This window comes from Pygoscelis adeliae, unplaced genomic scaffold, assembly GCF_000699105.1.
Source record: "Pygoscelis adeliae isolate BGI_AS28 unplaced genomic scaffold, ASM69910v1 Scaffold175, whole genome shotgun sequence".
Lineage (NCBI taxonomy): Eukaryota > Metazoa > Chordata > Aves > Sphenisciformes > Spheniscidae > Pygoscelis > Pygoscelis adeliae.
Window position 1 is genome coordinate 3649472 of NW_008824941.1, and position 15536 is coordinate 3665007.

The following is a 15536-nucleotide window of genomic DNA, read 5'->3' on the forward strand; positions in this document are numbered from 1 at the left end:
TATTATAGTTGAAACTATGTTATATCGTAAAAATATTTTCCCATGTAGATTCAGTAGAAATTAGTCAGTTCCAGTGAGGTACTGATCATATATTTGGTTAGTAAAATCCTCTGATTTAATAAACATAAATAAACCCCCTAACCATGTGACTTACATCCATGTACTCTCCATCAATTTTACCACAAATCCACATAAGGTGATCTGTTCCCACAATACGCAGAGATCAAGGAAGCCTTAGCATTCAGGGACAAAATCAGTGAAAGACATCCTAATCTGGAGTACTACCAGCCTCAAAGAGAGATTACTTTTTTTAGCTTTTTCTTTTCCTAATATTTTAAAAACATGTCTCTCAGATTCAACATGCATATAATGTTGTATTTAGAAAAAAACGTTGCAGAATTAGTGAAGAATTAGAACTCAGTTTATTCCTCTTGATAGCACACTCTAGAGACAAACAACTGTAGGACATGTTTGTTATGCAGTTGGTAGGGTGACACCATTTTACATATGCTTCTCAGCAATTCTTCTCTATGCAGAAAATGAGAGGATACCTTCAGGGTGTCTTACTCATAATCTTTTATCTTCCAAATGATTCATATCAACATGAAACCTTCAATGCTGTCTCACTTACTAATTCTCTTGTGCAGGAAATGATGTAATTTTACTCAGGAAGAGTAGCACAAAATTGATAAGGTTTCACCCAATATTTCACAAATTCATGGTTATTCTCTGAAATCTTTGGGGAAACCTATGCTACTTTGGAAAATACAAAAGTAAACAAATAAATAATGTTTTTGCATATAGAGAAGTTTACGTTTCATTCCTTAACAATCCACCCTTACACAAATATTTAGGCAAGCTTTAATCTTATAAGTAGTCTCATGAATCATTCTTCCCCAGCAGAGCAGAGGGCCAGCACCAATGGTCTCAAGCAATTAAGTGTAATCCAGTGTCTGACATGCTTAAAGTGTTTGTGCTTGTCATTACAGTAGAACAAACTTCATTCAACACAAATTTCCTTGAGTACAAAAAATGTGTCTTTATAAGCAAATAAGGTTTTTTGTTTTCTGGATACAATCTCACACATATTTTGGAGACGTTACTTTCTCCAGAGCTATGAGTCTTTTTGCACTGTACTCGGAACACTTTTCAGCTGCTATGTTTTAAATTACGCTGATGTTCATACTACGGCTGAAAGCCCAACAATGCAAACATTACCAAGAAATATAAAGCTGAAAATCTATTCATTGGCCACTGCTTTTGCAAGTTCTCAATGAAACACAGGTCACTCGGTCAAAGCAGAGACCTAAAAGACACAAATGATAAAAGTAATTTGGCACTTGCTAAGGACCACAGCTTCCAACAAAATGCCTGAGCTGCCTACACAGAGCATGGGTCTTTAGATGTCACTTAACATGAAGGATCAGCAGAAGTCCAACTAGCCTTCTGATTAGGGATTTGGCTCTCCAGAAAAGCTGTTTGTAGGCGTTGGAGGGCAAACCCAGAGGCAGGTACTCCTGCCACGAAGATTCAGGTGCCCGAGGCATTGCTACACCGAGGGCTAAAATGCCATCCTGCTGCTGACAGGGGTGCTCTGGAACCAGAACTGGTAGAGCTGCATCAGCGCAAATCCCTACAGTGACTGATTAACTTTGATTAAATTACATTGATTACTGCATTAAATATTGTATCACAAGTAATTTTGTATTAAAAATAGAATGAGCAGCTAGTGACTAAAGAATACAATGTCAGCCCTTAACGTATGTTATGGCATGCTTTAGAGCAACAGTAGAAAAGAACAATAAAATATATTTGATATACCACCAGCAAGATAACATCGCTGTGCACTTTGTAATGCTGGTGTATGCAGGATCTCCTCAGGCTTGCTATCTCCACCTGCTCTTTCCAGACAGTGATGCAGTGTGCTGTGTGGATGTTGCAGATAGTGTCAGTACTAGCTCAGGGCTTTCTTCACTCTCTCTCCTGAGTCACTTTGTCATGCCTAGTCTGTCCTTTCCCCTCCAATAGCACTCATTGTCTTCTTTCAAGGGTTGTAACAGCCAGGATGAAAGAAGACCATGTCCAATGCTTTCTACTGGCTAGAAAAACATGACCTCACCTTTTCATTGAACTTTCTAAACATCATACATCATGGTATTCTTAAATATTTCATTTTCTTTATATAAAATGGAATGGTGTCCATTAGAATGATAAAGCCAAATATTAGAATGGCCTAAAGAATGGGATTTTTCTGTTAAAATCTGCTCAAAAGAAGGACTTGATTCCCCTTTTCCTAGCTGAATATGCTAAATACTTACACATCGAGAAATAAAGGAGGTTTTCCTCTCCTTTCAGTCTTGGTGTAAGGAAAGCACACCAACAAGATGAGGACTTCCAGGTAAGATCAGTGAAGGAACAGGACTTATGAAGAAGAAAGGAACCTAGATGTATGGTATTGGAATATATATATATTCCACAAAATATGTGTGGAAAATTCCACACATAGATAAGCAAGTGGTCAGTAACTCCACTGGTGGAAGTTTAGGTCAGATTCAAGAAAGATACTTTAATACCTGACTTTTACGAAGTAAATGGGAGTTAGTTTCCTAAACATTTCCATGTATCTGGCTTCAGGCTTTTCAGGTGATTGCAAGCAGAAGCTTAAGGACTGAGATTTTGGACTCACTTACCTAAAAGGACTCAGGTTGATAGCCAAACTAAGTTTTTGTCGAGGTGTAGCTTTGAATTATTTCAGCTGGGTTACTGAAATTTTCAGGCCCAGAATTTTGGTCTTGCAGAAAAAGAAGATTGCTTTTCTTCAAGGAAAGGATTTTTTTTTTTTTTATCTCTGTTACTGTTTTCCTCAGTTGAAAAACTGTTTTCATTTATAACTTAACACATATAAAAGTTAAACGTTCTGTTGATTGAGAAATTACTTATGAAAGAATGCAATTATTTTCTTGGCTGCTTGTTTTGATTCTTTTTCTCCCTGGCATTAATATAGGCCTTCCAGGAATTTGGAGCTTTACAGAATATTGTTTTGTTTATGGGATAATTCATTCAGCATTTCAGTTCATTGCTAAATCTTTCCTTTAAGTTTCCTGTGCCTACCATTAATCTCAAATGTACAGCACTGCAGAGAAGGTAGTTAAGCAGCTTACATGAAGGCTAACTGGCTGCATGCACAGTCTGGTGCTTCTTCTATGACAGCCTGACAAGCTTGCCTTCCTATTGAATATCCAGGATTGTGGCTCATTTCTTAGCAATGCAGAAAGTCTTCCCCTTCACCCTGTGAATATCAGTTTTGTCTAAAACAGCTTATTAAAAAAGATGAAAGACATTGGTCTTCAAACCCATTCTTTTTTAAACCATGTTCCCGGTCTGCAGCAACCTTCACCATGTGCCTGGTGATAAAATATAATCTCTTTTCAAATATTTTATGTACTCCTTCATGCATTTTAAGCACTTAGACTATTCAAGTGCACTGCCCTCTATGAGGAAGTGTGGTGTCAGCTGGATTCTCCGTATGCTTCTCTATAACGTTTTCATGATAATGCAAATACATACTTCCTCCTTTTTGTCACAACTAAGCTTCCAAATTCCCACTCACAAACCTTAGTAGACATAGTTTCATTAAGATGAACAGCAATGCAAAGGATTTGAAATATAAGTAAAGTATGTAGGATCTGTGGCATTCCATGAAAAGGGGAAAGCTTCAGTGGTGAATACACATATACAAGAAAACATATATGGCTGTTTCATCAGCCAGAAAAATGATGAAGACGTGTTTTCACCTTTCCTTAACCCTCTCCACAATACTCGCAGGCCTCTCCCACATACTCCTTGCTACCCTCACGCTTCCTTCATCTTCCACATATTTGGCTGGATGAGTGGCAGCATATGCTGTGACAGATTTACAGCTGCACGTGTGCTGACTGTCCAAACATACACGTGTGCTGACTGGCCAGCTGGCTGTTTCCTCCTTAAACAAGTAAAGGACTGGATTGCAATGGCTCTTCCTTCAAGGGAATGCTAATTAGGGCCGTTGCTATAACCAGGAACTCATTCATATAAAGGGAGAGGGAACTTCTATAGCTTTGAGACTGTACCTCTCTCAGACTTGGTTATGACTGGACAACAAACTCCAGGGATGACAACAACAGACAGAGAGATGGACAGACTGTATGACCACACAAGCCTCATTTCTTTAGGAAGCACAACTAAAATAATTAGCTTTTCCTTGAAATCTTGCACCAAGGGATATTAAAAGCTTTTATATACTTACTGCATGCTAATAAAGTATCTTTTCTATTTAATAAAAACCAAGAAGTTTTTATTTCCATCTTCTTTGCCAAAGATATGTCCAGATTTCTCACTGAAACCAATGAAAATTTCTAGGGTAGCTAGGTGGGGAGATATTCAGAAACGTACTTAGATCTGAAGTAGTCTAAGGATTTTTCTATATGGTTGTTTAGTGGCTTGACGTCAGTTCTTCTAAGAGAAGCAGAATAACAGTCATCATACAGAAGGCAAATTCTGAAGGCAAATTTTGCCTAGAAAGACCAGAGAGAAGATAGCTTCCCTGTTGATCGATCCACAGCAGAGAATTAAAATTATTGCTCTAATTCAGACCATGTTGAGCTTGGCGGGCTTAAATATAGTGACAGTGGAAGATTTAAGAAGCGTTAGTAACAGTTGTACTGTGCATAAAGGTATTCTGTTTAAAATGACAATTTATTGAAAATATTAATTCCTCTCGTTTTATCCTGAATGTATATAACAAAAGTCAGAAAGTAAGACTTTCTTAAATGGCTGCACCATTTTTGCCAGAGCAGTTGTAAGTTCTGACTTTGCAGTGTTTGTTCTGATAAAGAGGAAATGGAATTTTTATGGTCTGTTCTGACAGATGAGATGATGCCTTGCCTACCTTTAGACATCCATCATGCAGACACTTGCATCTAAGTTGGTCACCATCAAAATATCTTTACAACTAATAGGAAGAAAAAAACACATGTAGAGTTTGGCTGAGCTGTCTTAGTTGTTTCTTTTAAGGTGATATGAGCTGAGCCGTAGAAATGTTTATTTACCTCTATTGATTAGAGAAGTGATTAAAAAAAAATTCAGCTATAAATAATTTTGCTCTAGATATAAATATTTTGCCAAACATCAATATTTTGATAAAGAAATATTAGCCAGATTATAATGAAATTTGGAAGTGTTTTTCATTGGTTGTTTTTTCCAGCCATTTCAATGATTTTTTACACTCAAACGGATTCCTGTGGATGCAATCAGCATTAGGTAGACCTTAGCTATTCCTTAGGAATAAGGAGGAATTTATTTTCTGGCGTTTTCTCCAGTATCCTTCCTAAACAGTATATTTACATCAAGAACAAAAGAAAGAAAGCTTAAACTCTACCTGGGTTTAGCCAAATTATCTATTCGCCTCCTTATCCCCAGTTCTCATTTGTTACTCTCTGGACCTTTCTGTGGTCTGCTGCCAAAATGAATCACATTTTTATTTTAGGATGCTTCAATACAGCAATCTTTTGTATAGCATCTGTTTTCATCAGCTCACTTAGCTTTTCTGCCTTGAGCACTTTGAAAGTGTCTGGTGAATTAGCTGCCCAGTGGTACAGTTTCATGCTCCCTCATCAGTGTGGATCTTATTGGTGAGTTCAGTGAGCTCGCAAATTTAGAGGGGCTTAAATCTCTGGAGAGCTATTGCTACAACTCTAATAAGAAGGTGTTGATAGACCTTTGGCAGTGCTATTGCAAGATTGGCTCAAGGTTATTCTCATTTTTTTCCACTGTACTTACAGTATGTTATTTTTGTTGCTGGATTTTTGCTCTTGTACAATTAACTACAATCTTTTTATACTCTAAAGCAAAATACCTAATCCTCTTCTGCATTTATGCCCATTTTATACTTCCATGTAATCTTTTTTTCTGAGGGCATGATGCATCTTACTTATGCTCATAAGATTCTCTACAACTGATCTTCTTCTACAAAGGAAATATACTTCCTTTCCTCATAAACCTAGTCTTATCTTGATTTTATTACTGTAAATTAATTATGAGAGAATGATGAGTCATCATGACATCGTGGCTATAGAAAATTACATTTATTCAAATTAATCTTACATGAGGTTAAGATTCTCTTACACAACAATTTTTCTATGTTCCTTGATGTTTTAGCACTCCTTCCCACATTATTCCCTGCAGGTTAAAATGTATTTCTTCTTGTCATGCTTTAAGAAGTGAGTGCACACATAAAATACAAATCATATGTATGCAAGCATAGATCGGCAAGCATACAAGTACAATAAATTATTTCTTTACATGACTAATTAAAAAGATACTCTAACAGCTGGATATCTGTGGTGGTTTTTTTTTTTTTTCTTTCTCTAGAGCCAACTGACAAAGCAACTGCACTCTGCTTTGCTGTATTTGTAACTGTCTGTCCACGTGTAACTATCAATCAGACTCTGTGACTTTCCATAAAACTTCTTTGATTAACCAAAGACATTGCCTCTGTGTTCATCTGGAATTTGCAGAATGTAGCAGGTCATGTAGATGTCACCTTATTAGATATATATGAAATGAAATAATCGAACATACAGCTATTCAACTGAGAACTCATGGATCATATCGCAAGAGTGACTCCTTTTTTTTTTTTAAAGCTACTGTACAACAGCCTTAGGGGAAAAATAAAAAAGCATTATACACTTTAGGGGAATTTGACTGTAATGAGGGGAGCTGACGGGGTGGGGGGAGAGAGCTGCAGACTTTGCAAGCAGCAATTTTCTTGGAAACATATGATACTACAGAAGGCAGATGTTTTTGTTTGAAAAGCAACATGTCATGTAGATGAACACTGGGCTTTACCAATTGTAATATCTGAAAGGAAAGAGCTGTCAAAAATAATAATCCAACCTCAAAGCCAGCTCTGCAAGTTTAAAAATATTTGCACATTGCCACTACTGCCTCATATGGTGGCACTAGAAGAGCATAGAATTTGAATTCACTTAAGGTGTTCGCATCCCCACAAAGTATGGATTATTTCCTGTCACACTGGGAGGCTCCCAGAATGCCAAGTTATTTGCACTGCATGAACAGATTGCATAATTATCTGTTGACTTTCTTGAAAGGAGAGTTGGCAGTGCAGTGTGATTAGGTTTTCCAGAGCTGGCAAATGCATAGGTGAGGAGACAGACACATGAGGACCATATCAGTGTAATTTTTAATAATGAGCAGAAACTCTTGGGACTTTTTTTTTTTTTAAACATAGTGATGAAACACCTCAAATGTGAGATATACGTTTGGTTGATTTGGCACGTGATGTTAAATTGGGTGAATGTGAGTGTGGGTTAGGATTATTATGCTGCTGAATAAAGATTAAAAAGTAGCCTACAAACAATGTTCTTGATGCTTCACTGGAAAAATCATATTTTGCACAAAATTTTAAGTTTTCCCATCAGAAAAATGTAATTAAAATATTTTTAACTCAGGCTTAATAAATAAAAAAATGTAATTTTATTTTTTTTTAAGTAAACCCTTTTTAAACCCTTCAGCAAACCCTGAAACCTTTTTTACATGCTTGTGCAATCTTTACCTATTCTACTGAGTGGTATTAGTATCATCTCTGTTTTGAGTTCACATCTCATTTCTTCTCTGGTGAGATTCCTAGAGATCTGTCCATGCACACTTTGCTGGATTCTCCACTGCAAAATTCAGATGGAGATTTAGCTTGAGTCTGTAACTGCAATAGCCTTGGAGCAGACCCTAACAGTACTTTTCTCCTGCTGTGAGGAGGAATAGTGAACATTGAGGAAAATGATGAGTGAATGAGCTAAATTATACAGCTTGATTTTGGTCTTCCTCCTCAGATGATCAGGTCTTCCAAAACATAAAAACATGAAATAAATCTGTTCAGCAGACTTTGTTGCCAGCACTTCCTTGGTTCATGTTCAGCCTGGTTTGAAGAGGATGGCCAACTAAAGTCTCCAAGAAAAAGGGTTTGTGATACATGGGTGGCATATGAAGGACACTGTTATCTCTGTTCTATGGCCTGGGCTGTTCACCTACATTTACATATCTCATAAAAGTTCCATAGTGCATTCTGGGAATAACAAGTCTATGGTGCATGAGAGACTAAAATCACCCAGCTGGGAGACTCAAGAAAATAAGATAGAGATATAGGGTACCAGATCTATCACTGCACAAGGCACAAAGGGATTCCAGAAGTAAGTGAAATAGTCACACTACACTGAAATTAAAGTCCTAAATTGGGTTGGTTTTTTTTAACACTGTTTATTAATGAAAATACTGGAAAAATATTCCTATAACTCTAGAGAAGTTTTGAACTATCAGAATTTCCAGTAAGATGTTGAATGTGTCAGCACACAGTTTACACTAGAAAAAAAAGTATATTTTTATGTTTCAGATTAGGTGGCTCTCCCTTGTATCTATCATAAGCGTGGAGTATCTTTCTTCTTGTTCATTTAATGAAAGGCAGTAAAGTAAAACTGTGTTAAAAATGGTATCAGAAAAGCATCTGCATTTAGATGTTCAGTTTTCTGACTGCAAATATAGATAAAGGGGAAAACAATGCTTGAAGTGGAAGATTCAAAAATACCTTTAATACTATATTTAAGACTATATGTCCATGAAATTAGTCTTCTACTATGCTTACTGGTTAGTGAGCAGAAGACAGGCATTCTGTATATTAAAAACTGTAGAATCTTAAAATTCTGGCAATGTATTTCCATAGGTTTGTTCAAAAACCTTTGAATTCTTTGAACCGTTTTCAATTCTGATTGGAGATCAGGCATTGCAAGGTGTATATGAAAGCAAGTGAGTGATTCAGAAGGGAAATCAGAGGTTAAAACTGTAATTTTCTCTAAAGAAAACCTCCCATGTTTTGAATTTTTAGTAGCTGTCTGTGTATTATTAACAACCCTACTTAGATTTGACAGACAAGTAATAATGTGGTTATTCATCTCAAAGACAGTGGACCAGAATACATTTCTGGCTCTATAAATACATTTTAAAAGCTGAAAGACAAATTTCATTACAATAAAGAATGGGGATTTGGTAAATGTAATCTTTGGGTTTTTATTGGTAGATAAATCTTTTTCTACAACTGCTGTTAGGGTTTTAGAAACTTTAATAAATAGAGTAAGTATTCCCCTATTTACTAGTTAACAGTAATATTTGAAAGCTGAGTGTGGCATCCATTTCATGGATGACATTGGGTCAATCCATCCTGTGTGTGATGCCGCTGAACCCAGTCCAGTTACACAGATCTGGATCTGGTTCAACAAGAATACTTTACCTTTCCTGGAAAAATATCGTCCAGTGAAAGTTAAAGATAAGACAAATGATGAAAGCCTGTTCCCAGTAAAACCTACTGGAACTTTTCCATAGGTTTACAGAGATGCCCAGGTAATTCCTCAGTGCGATTTTTCAGAACATCGTACATACATGCAGGTGTATTGACTGTAGTGGCTTCCTCTCATAGAATATTTTGTAGAGAGTATTTTCCTTATGCCAAGTTGACCCTTAGTTTTCAGTAAAAAATTAAGATTTTAGGTAATAAAAATTTAATTAAATAAAAAGATATAAAAGGTATCTCAGTACATTTAGTTGCATTTCATAAAGTAACTCTGTTACTCTTGTTATATGTATAAACGGCAACCAGAAACTAAGTATTAGGAATTAGAAACTGCCAAAAATATTATTGTAGCATTTAAGCACTTCATTGTTTAAAGGTAAAAATGTAAAGGTAAAATGTAAAACTTTTGATCTTTCTTAAGCTCTTTCTTTTCTCAAGCATTATATTCTCAGAAGCCTTTTTTTTTTTTTTGTGATGCTGAACTGGCATCTATTTATTTTTCACCAGTTAGTTTGCCTCTAATTATTCTCATTACTTTTCATTCAGAATATAGACTTTCAGTTATGACTTAAATACCTGTTCAAAATATCCTGTCATCCTGTTTCTTTCAAAGTGCTACATTCTAGAAATCATTCAATGCATGAGTGAGGATAACAATAACTGAAATAATAGTAGTTTCACCTGACATGATGGAAACTGTCCAGACATAAAGCAAGTGTGATATCTTTATGTAGCATATTAAATAAAGGCAATTTCTTAGGAGTGTAATTTAATAATGATGTAAATGACAATATAAAGTTGTGATCTAATGAAAGCGGTTTCCTGTATGGTTCTGAGCAAAAGAATATTTCTTTTTTACATCTGTCATTTTAAACTTGATAAAATATACACAGGAAAACAAAATGCTTGGAATTTATTCTTCACTCTCCCCAGGGAGTGCTAAATTCTGGTTTGTGCTCATAGTCTGCATGTTATCCCTTCAGCTGAGAAACTGTGTTGAAGGCTTATCTTGTTTTTGTGAAGTTCTGCCAGATTAAGCACATTGTTCACCCCAGTCTATGAAGGAAGTGAAGTGGAAGTTGCTCTCCGGTTATAATAGGAATTGTGTGAAGTCCTAAAAGAGGTGAATGGCTTCTAATTCTTTGGCCTTCTATGTTAAAAAACATTAGTACCGTAATACATTTGTTGCTATAACATATTGCTTCGCTTTCCACATTGTTTGAGTGCATATAGGCCCTTCAATAGTGAGGGGAGAACAAAGAGATATATGGGAGTGTGAATGCTAAATGGCAAGACAAGCAAGGACAAAGTTGTTTCAGGCACCTGACATAGTCAGAGTGGGTGGGTACCAGACACAGTCAGAGCCATGGTCCAGCACAGGGTTATTAAAGAGCCTCTTTTGTTCCTGTCCACCTCAAGCAGTGAGGCCATCTGGAAATGTGACATAGCTGAAGCTGTGAGCTTTAGACCTTCTGGATTGACTTCTCTAATTCTACACTTGCTCCCTTTGTCTGACATCTCTAAGCCATTCTCCACCCAGAGAAAAACATCTGGGTCCCAGAAGTTCTGTGAAAGTCTTCATATAATTTTCAGAAAGCCATTTGACCTTGCCTTCTTAAGAACATTTCTGTAAACCATCTGAATTTTACCCTTTTTTAAACTCAATAACAAATTGAAACACACAAACAATACCTTAATTAAGTTGATGCTTGAGATTTTCTCTGGATTGTGCAGTGATGAAAGATTTTGTCACATGATAACTGTTTTTCTGGCAGATTTGTTGGACTCAATCCAGTTTTGAGTGGTCAAATCTATGCATAAACCAACAATAATGCTGTTACGTTCTCTGCATTTGAAAATGTCAACAAGGAGGCCAGAGAATTAATGGAATGAACTATATTTTCATTTTTAGGTGTTCCTTCCATTCCACATTTTGATAATGCTAGTCTGGGAAGTTTCCTTTGCTAATGCCTATGTTACACTGGGATAACTTGAATAGCAGGTTTGGTTTATATATCACAGTGCTTTCCAGAGGTGTGACAGTAAGTTTTATTTCAAAGCACATCTCAAAACAGAAACACAGCTATGAATAGCAAGACCTGGCAGCAACAGTATCTCCTCATTTTTCTTCTCCTCACTGCAATTGCTCTCATGCCTTCTCTGAGCAGTTGCTGGCTCATGAGCTCCCCAACCAGTAAAGTCATAAAACCGCATACAGTTCATCTGGCTTTGTCTCATGAGCAGTAACATTTGCAAACCAAAAAATAAAAATAAGAAGAAACTATAGATACTAATCATTTTGGAAGGAAAACATGACAATAGAAGACAATCTTCTGTGCTCTTTGCTTACCCCTTCATCCTATACATTATAAATCTTTGACAAACACATGACCATCTTCACTTATCTATCAGTCTTATAGTTAATTGGAGAATTTCAAATGGAAAGCTACCGTTCTGCCATGTTTCACAAGTACTCAGCTCTCACAGAAACTGATTTTGTATGACACAATCTCTCTTGAAGTCCTAAAATCAGCTAATCTATAAGTAATACAGACAGAAGGCATAAAACAGTTTATACCCTTTTATCCACCTGCTATCTAGTCAATGCATGTCTGTTATCTAACCTAAATTGTTGACAGCAAAGTTAGAATGAGCTTTCTCACAGTGATTACATGTCATTGCTGGCTCTGTCTCTAGTAGCATATGCTACTAGAATATATCTGCCCTATAAATTGGAAGAGTTATTATATCAGCTATCATTTCATTGAACATCAAACTGATGGAGCTCTCTGTTCATGAGGTCAGAATTACAAAGTGAAATATAAAATGATGCAAAGATATCCAATATCCACCTAGTCAGCAGCCAATCTCATTTTGTATTCTTCTTTAGAAATTGACGGGCATCAGGTTGCTTAGAACAAAGTATAATAAACACCATGAGGGTAATAACCATAGGATCTGCCCATAAACATTTACATCCTAAAATGTAGTGATTTATATTATCCTGTATAGATTTGTTCCATTTTTACATATATCTATGCTAAAAGTGAGTGTTCTGTTTATCTTTTCAAATTTTTGGATAGCAAGGACATCTTGCGATTATTAGATTTACAAGCTAATTGGGTATTATGTTCAGAATTACTTCTGCTGAGCAGTGCACAGTATGCTGCTTTAAATTTTTATTGATTATTCCCCCTTCTTGTATTATGGGACAAATTATAGCAGAACATCTGCTTTACTGTCTATAGTTCATTCATTATTTCCTATAAGTTTGTGATCCATTACTTACCCTTACTGAAATTTGAACAATCCCCAAATTTTCAATTTCCTTTAATGTAAATTTTTCTCTAGAGCTTCAATTTGTTTCTTGTCTTTGATTCAATACTGTTTCTGCTATATATTTTAAGATCAGGTGGCTAAAGCCATGCCCAGGCTGAAAATCTATAATTATTTTATTTAGTGTCTTCTTAACACTTTTGTATTTGTTTCTACCATGTTACATTATATAAGAATTAATTTCTGACCACTGCTGCACATGCAAACATTTTCATTGGCTGTCCTAGGATTTTCTCTTAGGTGCTTACAGTTAAGTTCCAACTCAAACATAGATGTATAGTTCAAGTTATTTCTTCTACTTGTAGTAGAAAATATTTTATTTACCACTGTAACAAAGTCCAAACCAGCAACCATTAAACTCTGTAGAAAGACTTGCATTGGCTGGTTCACCCATCTGCTTTTTATAAAGGGCTGCGTTTCTCATTTACCACCGTATATACCAAAGAATGTATAATTCCAGTTTTATCCACACTTTTTGAAAAACAGTAGGCTAAGTTCTAGACGTGACCCAGACTTTAGATCCTCAGTATGAACCAAAATTGAGATTCTGATAACTTTAATTAGTCTTGCAGTCAAGGTCTTCAAGGTTCTTTCTATAGAAGAAATGGCACATATCTTGGAGTCTGGTGGCAATTTTTGAAGCATTATAGGTAGTTGTTGGTGGTGCCAGGCAAGTTCTTGACAGAAGCCGAACCCACCACAGGTACCAATTAATCTTTATCACTGTACTAAACCAACAGAGAAAGGCAATTCGGATATCAGAGAGGCTAAATAGCCCTCTGTTGATGCATGTCTGTTTTCATCTACCTTATGGGATCCCAAGATATACAAGTTCCTAATTTAATCACTGCAGTTGAATGTATAAAGTTCAGTAGCATGAACCCATATCATTGTTTTCCTTTGTGCAGGGTCGTTACCGCAACACATTTCAGTCGAGACCAAAGGAAGGAGTTGGAGGGTGATGCTAAAATGATTCATCTGGTGTCTGCAGATGTTTCTCCCAGAATAAGAGAAAGGCAAGTTAGAATAATAGGAAATTTCTGCTGTTATACCCAATCTGAAACTAATATAATTCCTATTATTACTACTATTTCTTGTCCAATTTTTGTATCTAAACACAAAGTAAAAAAAAAGAACACAAAAAGAAAAAGGCAAAAATTGTATAAACTTAATTTCAGAATTTAAAGTACATCAATACTTAGATAAGTAGTCTTCCCAAAGTACCTAAAGATTCTATGTCCGAATCCTAGTGGCATTCATTTCAAAAGTCTTCATCTGAGAAACCCACCACTGGACTCAGTCCAGCAGATGACTTTATAACATGACTCTCATGATTCAAGAACAACGAAGAGAAGAAACTTCCATTCCCTTTTCATATAGTCATTTATTTATTAGACATTTCCTCTAGTGATAGGGAATTCAGGATCATTTATTTCCAAGAGAACATGTTCCAAGAGAACTTGCTACTCATAAGGCTATAGATTTTTCTCCAGTGCACCATTTATTTGAGTGCCAAAAATTCCTGGACTGATTCACAAAACAATATAAACATATTTTATTGCTTGAAATATTGTTTGCAAATATTTTCAACTCTTCTGCCTTTTAGGGACAGATGCAAAGCTTTTTGAAATGCACTCATACCCTTACATTGATTTAGATGATCTTTTGACCAGCTCCTTGGAGTAGCTTGAAGGGAGAATTAATCTGTGATCAAACCAGATAAAATCCTAAGGGTTTCTAAAGCTACATACTGCCATGTCAAATAGGAATTCATTCTGAATTCAGTGGAAAATCCAGTATAAAATCTGAGACCTGCAAGGGGTGCTAGTACAGAAGCTTTTGTTGTTATTTTATTTTACTTTATTCTCTCTTCTCTCATTTTGAATTATCCAAGAAGTCACAAATTATAGCATTTGTTTTCAATAAGGAATATTTTTAACTGTTTACCAGCTCATGGCTACTTTAGCTGTTCTCGCTTGCATGAGAGATAAGAAAGGATAAAATTGTTCAGAATCACTCTGCAAATAATATGTCAGAACCATCCCCACTCATCTGAGAGTTGCATATCTCTAAATCTGACTCTTCTCTTATTCATATTAAACTCACACTCATAAGGTGTCAATTCCTTCATTAAACTCACTTTCAGATTTGTCATGAACAAATAATACCTTCCTGTTCTCCTATCCTCTGCCACCTTTGCTCTGCTTCCAGAATCAGCAATAAAAAAATCAATAGCTGATATATTTAATTGCTGGGAAAAGCGAAGTGTTAGCAGCAGAAGCATGACAAGGTTGTTCTCTCAGTCTCAGGCTACCAAACATACACAAACACTTGCCAACACTGAGGACAAGGAACAGCCTTGAATTCTGCCAGTCTGCTGTGCTACTTGGCCGCAGTGTATACAGAATCATAGAATAGTTTGGGTCGGAAGGGACCTCTAAAGGTCATCTAGTCCAACCCCCCTGCCGTGGGCAGGGACATCTTCAACTAAATCAGGTTGCTCAGAGCCCCGTCCAACCTGACCTGGAATGTTTCCAAGAATGGGGCATCCACCACCTCTCTGGGCAACCTGTGCCAGTGTTTCACCACCCTCAGCGTAAAAAATTTCTTCCTTATAGCTAGTATAAATCTACCCCCCTTTAGTTTAAAGCCATTCCCCCTTGTCCTGTCACAACAGGCCCTGCTAAAAAGTTTGCCACCATCTTTTTTATAAACCCCCTTTAAGTACTGATAGGCTGCAAGAAGGTCCCCCCAAAGCCTTCTCTTCTCTAGGCTGAACAGCCCCAACTCTCTCAGCCTTTCTTCA